Below are 5,328 nucleotides of genomic sequence, written 5' to 3' on the forward strand. Positions count from 1 at the left end.
CTCTGAACAGCAGTGGACGCAGTTGACTCTTTCCTCTCTTTTGTAGCTCTCTTTCCCTTGGCTCTTGGCTTGTGTGATTCAACATTCTCCTTCTTTTCTTATGTCTCTGGCTATCTTTTCCATCTTATGGCCAATTTCTCCTCTCTAGCAAACTGTAGCTTGGAATTCACCAGGGATCAGTTCTGAGTATCTTCTCTCACTTTGTACTTTATTGGAATCAATTCCACTGTAAACATGAGGATTGGGAATAAAATCATATTCTCAGCCTTTTCAAGCTACCCAGAGAGGGTCCATACAGAGTTGTTCTGGGTTCCCGTCATCACTGAAAGGGAAACTTTCACAATATTTGGAGCCCTCAATGTCCTGCAAATGAAGGAGGATGATGTCCTTGCAGCAGGAACCCCCTTAGGTGGCGCCAACTTTGACTTCCAAATGGAGCAGTACATCTACAAAAGGCAAAGTGATGGAATCTACATCATAAATGTAAAGAGAATCTGGGAGAAGCTTCTGCTGGTAGCTCATGCTATTGTTGCCGTTAAACACTCAGCTGATGTTGATGTCATATCCTCCAGGAATACTGGCCAGCGAGCCGTGTTGAAGTTTGCTGCTGCCACTGGAGCCCCTCCTCTTGTTGGCTGCTTCACTCCTGGAATCTTCACTAATCAAAACCAGGCAGCCTTCTGGGAGCTGAGGCTTCCGATGGTCACTGATCCCAGGGCTGACCACCAGCCACCCACAGAGGCATCTTCCGTTAACCTGTTTATGCTTTCTCTGTGTAACACAGACTCTCCTCTGTAAGACATTGCCATCCCAAGCAACAACAAGGGCGCTCACTCAGGGAATCTGATGTGCTGGACGCTGGCCTGGGAAGTTCTGTGCATGCATGGCGTCATCTCCCAAGAATACCCAAGGGAGGTCATGCCTGACGTCTGCTTCTACAGAGATCCTGAGGAGATGGAAAAGGAAGAGCAGCCTGCTGCTGAAAAGTCTGTGACGGAGGAGGAATTTCAGGGTGAATGGACCACTCCAGCTCTCAGATTTACTGCTGGTCAACCCAAGGTCGCAGGCTGGTCTGAAGGTGTGCAGGTCCCTCTGTGTCTATCCAGCAGTTCCCTACTGAAGATTGGGGTGCTCAACCCCCCAGTGAACACTGCTCTGTAGCTCCCACTGCTCAGACCACTGAATGAAGAGGCACAACCACTGAATGATCTGAAGCTGTCCTTCCACAGACTCTTGAACAGGAAATGGAAATGAGGTTGATGGAAAATAAATGGTTTCTTTAAAGAAAATCATCCTCAAATCAGAAGAGAGTAGGGAATAATTTCTACTTTTTATCATTTTCTGAACACCTAACTTTCTCTGATGGAAAATCAAAGCTATATCTTGGTATAAAGATGGAGTGAGTATATCTAGGCTTTTTTGAAGGACAGCAGAGTATAGTAGATGGGAGGATGGACTCTGGATCCAGACCACCGTGCTTCTAACCCTATCTCTGCACTTCCTACCTGGTGATTTTCAAGCTTCATTTTCCACCTTTAAAATGAGGATAACAGTAATTACTTCATAAGTGTTTTTGAGTGTTAAATGAGATAATATGTGTAAAGTGCTTCAAATAGTGGTTGGAAAAAGGTGTGCGCTCTGTTTGCTATAATCGTTGTCATCATCATCATCATCATCCATATGCAAAGACTCACATATTTTTATATCCACCCCACACTCTCCTCTGAGCTTCACACTTTCATATGCAGTGGTCTACTTGAGGGATCTACTTTTGTGTTTCATAGATATCTCAAACTTGGCATGTCCTAAACTCTAGCTATATCTATTCAGGTCCGAACAACTTCCTCAAACCTGCACTTGCTAGTCTTTTCTATTTCTGTAAATGTCACCTCCAGCCAAAGCCATGTGCAAGCCAGAACACTGGTACTCATTTTAAAACTTTCTTGTTCTCATCTCTCACATACAACCATGCGTATCTTGAATCCATTTATTTTCTCTATCTCTGCTGCCACACTATAGTCCAAGACAACAGTGTCTCTAACCTATACTAAGGCAATATTCTGAACTCTTGCCATCCTCCGCTAAATAGACAGAATTGTCATTTTTAAAACTATGAACAACTTGCTTCAAAACTCTTAGGTGGCATTCTTTCACTTTTCAGTCAAAGATCAAATCCTTTCCGATGGTCTATGTGATCTTGGATGTTCTAGTAGATGCTTCTTCTAATTCATCTTGTCATTCATGATATTTCAGTCTCTGGCCTCTGAGAGTTCTTCAAATATGAGAAGATTTGTCTTACCAAAGGGGCTTTTAGACTTGTTGTTTCCTCTGCTGTTCTCTCACACCCACCACCTAACACACATCACCCTTGCCCTCCACAGATACTGCTGTTAATTGGTTGCTACTAATTCTTTATATCTCAGCTCATACATCATTTCCTTAGAGTAGCCTTCCCTGATAAGCCCTTCATCAATCTAAATTATCCCTATCTTTCTTTTCCTTCTGTCACAATTATTAATTACATATTACCTGCATGTTGATTTAATGTCAGTCACTTCTAGAATATAATATCAATGAAAGGAGGAACCACTATATACCAATAATCAGTGTCATTCCTGGCACATAGTATGGACTCAGTTAATATCTTTTGAATAAACTAGAGTAATTAGTGAGCAATAGAATACTTTTGATTAGAAAGAGAAATGCCATCCAAAGCCACGTAACAAGATAAAGGCTACTGATAAAATTGAGAAAATTTATTTTGGCCAACCAAAAGGACATACTCCTAAGTTTAAGTTGTGGATAAATAACTTTTCAAAAGTCACATCAACTCCAGGAAGAGTGCAATACAAACTCATTAACACAAAAATAGGGAAAGACAACAAATATGAAATAATCACATATTTTCCTGCTATTGATATTTAAATTGTTGATTTCCTTTAATAAAGGAGTCTTTTTGCAGAATAAATATTATATTATTTAAACCTCTTTACAAATAAAATAGCTATCAACTAGTGAAGCTTTACTCAAATATAGATTCTTCTCCCAGGTTATATTTACAGAAATTTTTGCACCAAAAAATTTCAAAACTAAAAAATTGAGACATTTCAGAGAATATAATCATTTTATTGTTGAATGTGTGAAAAAGGTCCTCTTTGACTTTTTTTGGAAAAATTAAAGTACGTTAATCAAAGCATAATACCTTTCATGACTGCTCCCATTAATCAAATTCCTCCCAGGAGGTGGTCCTATCTGAGGCAAGGTTAGAGTGGTTGTTCTTTTGCACATTAATTTCCAAGGGAAATTAGTAAATACATATCCCTATACTCAGAATTCACTCACAGAATATGTATGGCATATTAATAATGTATATTTTATGTTAATATTTTATTATCTGAATCTTTAATGTGGTCTTCACATAGTTAATTATCTACTGCAAACCTGGTCTCATTGTGAAATATAATCTAAATAATATAGAGAGTGTTAGGAACTTGTAAACCATCTTCTAACACGTGATCATATTTCCCCCTTAAGAACTCATTCTTGTTTCTACTCCAACCTTGATGTCATAATGCATCTGATATTGAAACAGTGAGTATTCATGTCTTCCTCACTCCTCAGATAATTAGCATCTACTCAATCTGGTACTATGCTCTACACAAAGATCAATTTAATAAATTATATTAAATTTCAGAACAATTAATAATATGAAAGTGGAAAAGAATGAAATTATGCCAAGGCAAACTTTTTTGAAGAAAATAGCAATAAATCTTCAGTCCAGCTGGGTAAAATAAGATAATTTACTCATAGAGCCCCTTGTCCTCAGAAAGAAGAATTAACCAACATTTAATTAATATTTTCTACATATTTTAAATTGTCCTCAGCAGATATGGATTTTCTCCTTCCTTCTTACAGGGTTGCATACAATAGGTCACTTTATGACCTTAGGAGTATGTCTAAAAAATCTCTGTGGACAGATCATAGAGAGAATATGGAAAAATATTTGTGTCTATGCTTATCTCTATTATAAACTCTTTGAGAGAAGTCTCTAAGTTTGATACTTTCATTCATTCACATAGTCATTAATCACTAGTAATACTAGAAACGGTGGCAATGTTGAAGAATAAAATTTGCATAAGACGAAGTTGGTTTGATGAACATCTTTTTAAAAAGGTTACAGATGTAGGACATTCTCTGGTATAGGTTTTCATTTCTATATATGCAAAGAGCAGAGTGAGTGAGTCTAATGGAACATTACAAAGAAAACATTGGAATTGGATCTTGAAGACAGAGTAGGTCTTTACCAGGGCTGGGAAAAAGAGAATGCAAAGCAGAAAAGGACAGTGGTTTGACAGTGCTGATTTGTTTGTAGACAGTGAGTTTGTAAAATGCCTAAAGCCATAATACACTTTCGCACCATCATGGTGAACAAATGGGGGTAATCTACCCCTCTGCCCTACGCTCCAATATGCGCTTTGTAGCATAGCCTTAGTAACATGAGTTAGATGTGTACTGTCTAATAGGGTAGACATTAGCCACATGTGGCTATTATATAAAATGAACAATTCTGTTTTTCTTTATACTGGCCACATTCCAAGTGCTCAATAGCCAGGCACATGTGGATCTTATAGAATATTTCTATCCACAGAGAAAGTTCTACTGGACAGCATTGCATTGGAGCATCCTCATTTCTGTTGCCTGAAGGCATTTTAGAATTCCATGTGGAATTCAGAATGCATTCCTGGATAATGTGTAAATGAGGAGTTAATTTTGGTTAAAATATATCATTAGTAGTCTTGTTTTAAGATACATGAGAAGGCTTTCTGACTGTTTTAGGAAGACAGACTTTATTTAAAATATTCCTGTATGGAAAATGCATTCCAAGTAAAACAATCAATGAATACATAAAATTCTGTAACACAGTTTATTTATAAATTGGAGATGTCTAGTAAAGAAATATGTAGTTCTAGTTTTTGCTTCCTTATCATTTAGTTATGGAGGCTATTATGAATTCCTTTCAAATATTCCCTAAACATATTTTCCCTCAACATTCTGATGTGCCTGTTTATTTCACCAATGTCTACATTGTGTATTTGTTTCTGAAAAAAAAAGTTGCTGTATTTATGATACTTTAAAATTATTCATCTTAAACTAAGATCTCAAATTGAGATTAAAACTCAGATTTCAATTTCCAATAGGTTATAAATGAACCATATTACTTTTCTTACCATTCTGAGAGCGATATGGTGATCCGCTTAACATATCAAACAGCCGCTTTATTTTGACAGGATTTCATGTCATAATATTCTTACACTGAAAGTACAGATT

General features: G+C 37.2%; 1 pseudogene; it reads left to right on the forward strand.

Annotated features, from left to right (window-relative positions):
- Window positions 1-234: 234 nt before the first annotated feature.
- LOC124231521 (40S ribosomal protein SA-like) lies at window positions 235-1,208 on the forward strand (annotated as a pseudogene).
- The last annotated feature ends 4,120 nt before the right edge of the window (window positions 1,209-5,328 follow it).

This window comes from Equus quagga, chromosome 21 (assembly GCF_021613505.1).
Source record: "Equus quagga isolate Etosha38 chromosome 21, UCLA_HA_Equagga_1.0, whole genome shotgun sequence".
In the NCBI taxonomy this organism is placed as follows: Eukaryota; Metazoa; Chordata; class Mammalia; order Perissodactyla; family Equidae; genus Equus; species Equus quagga.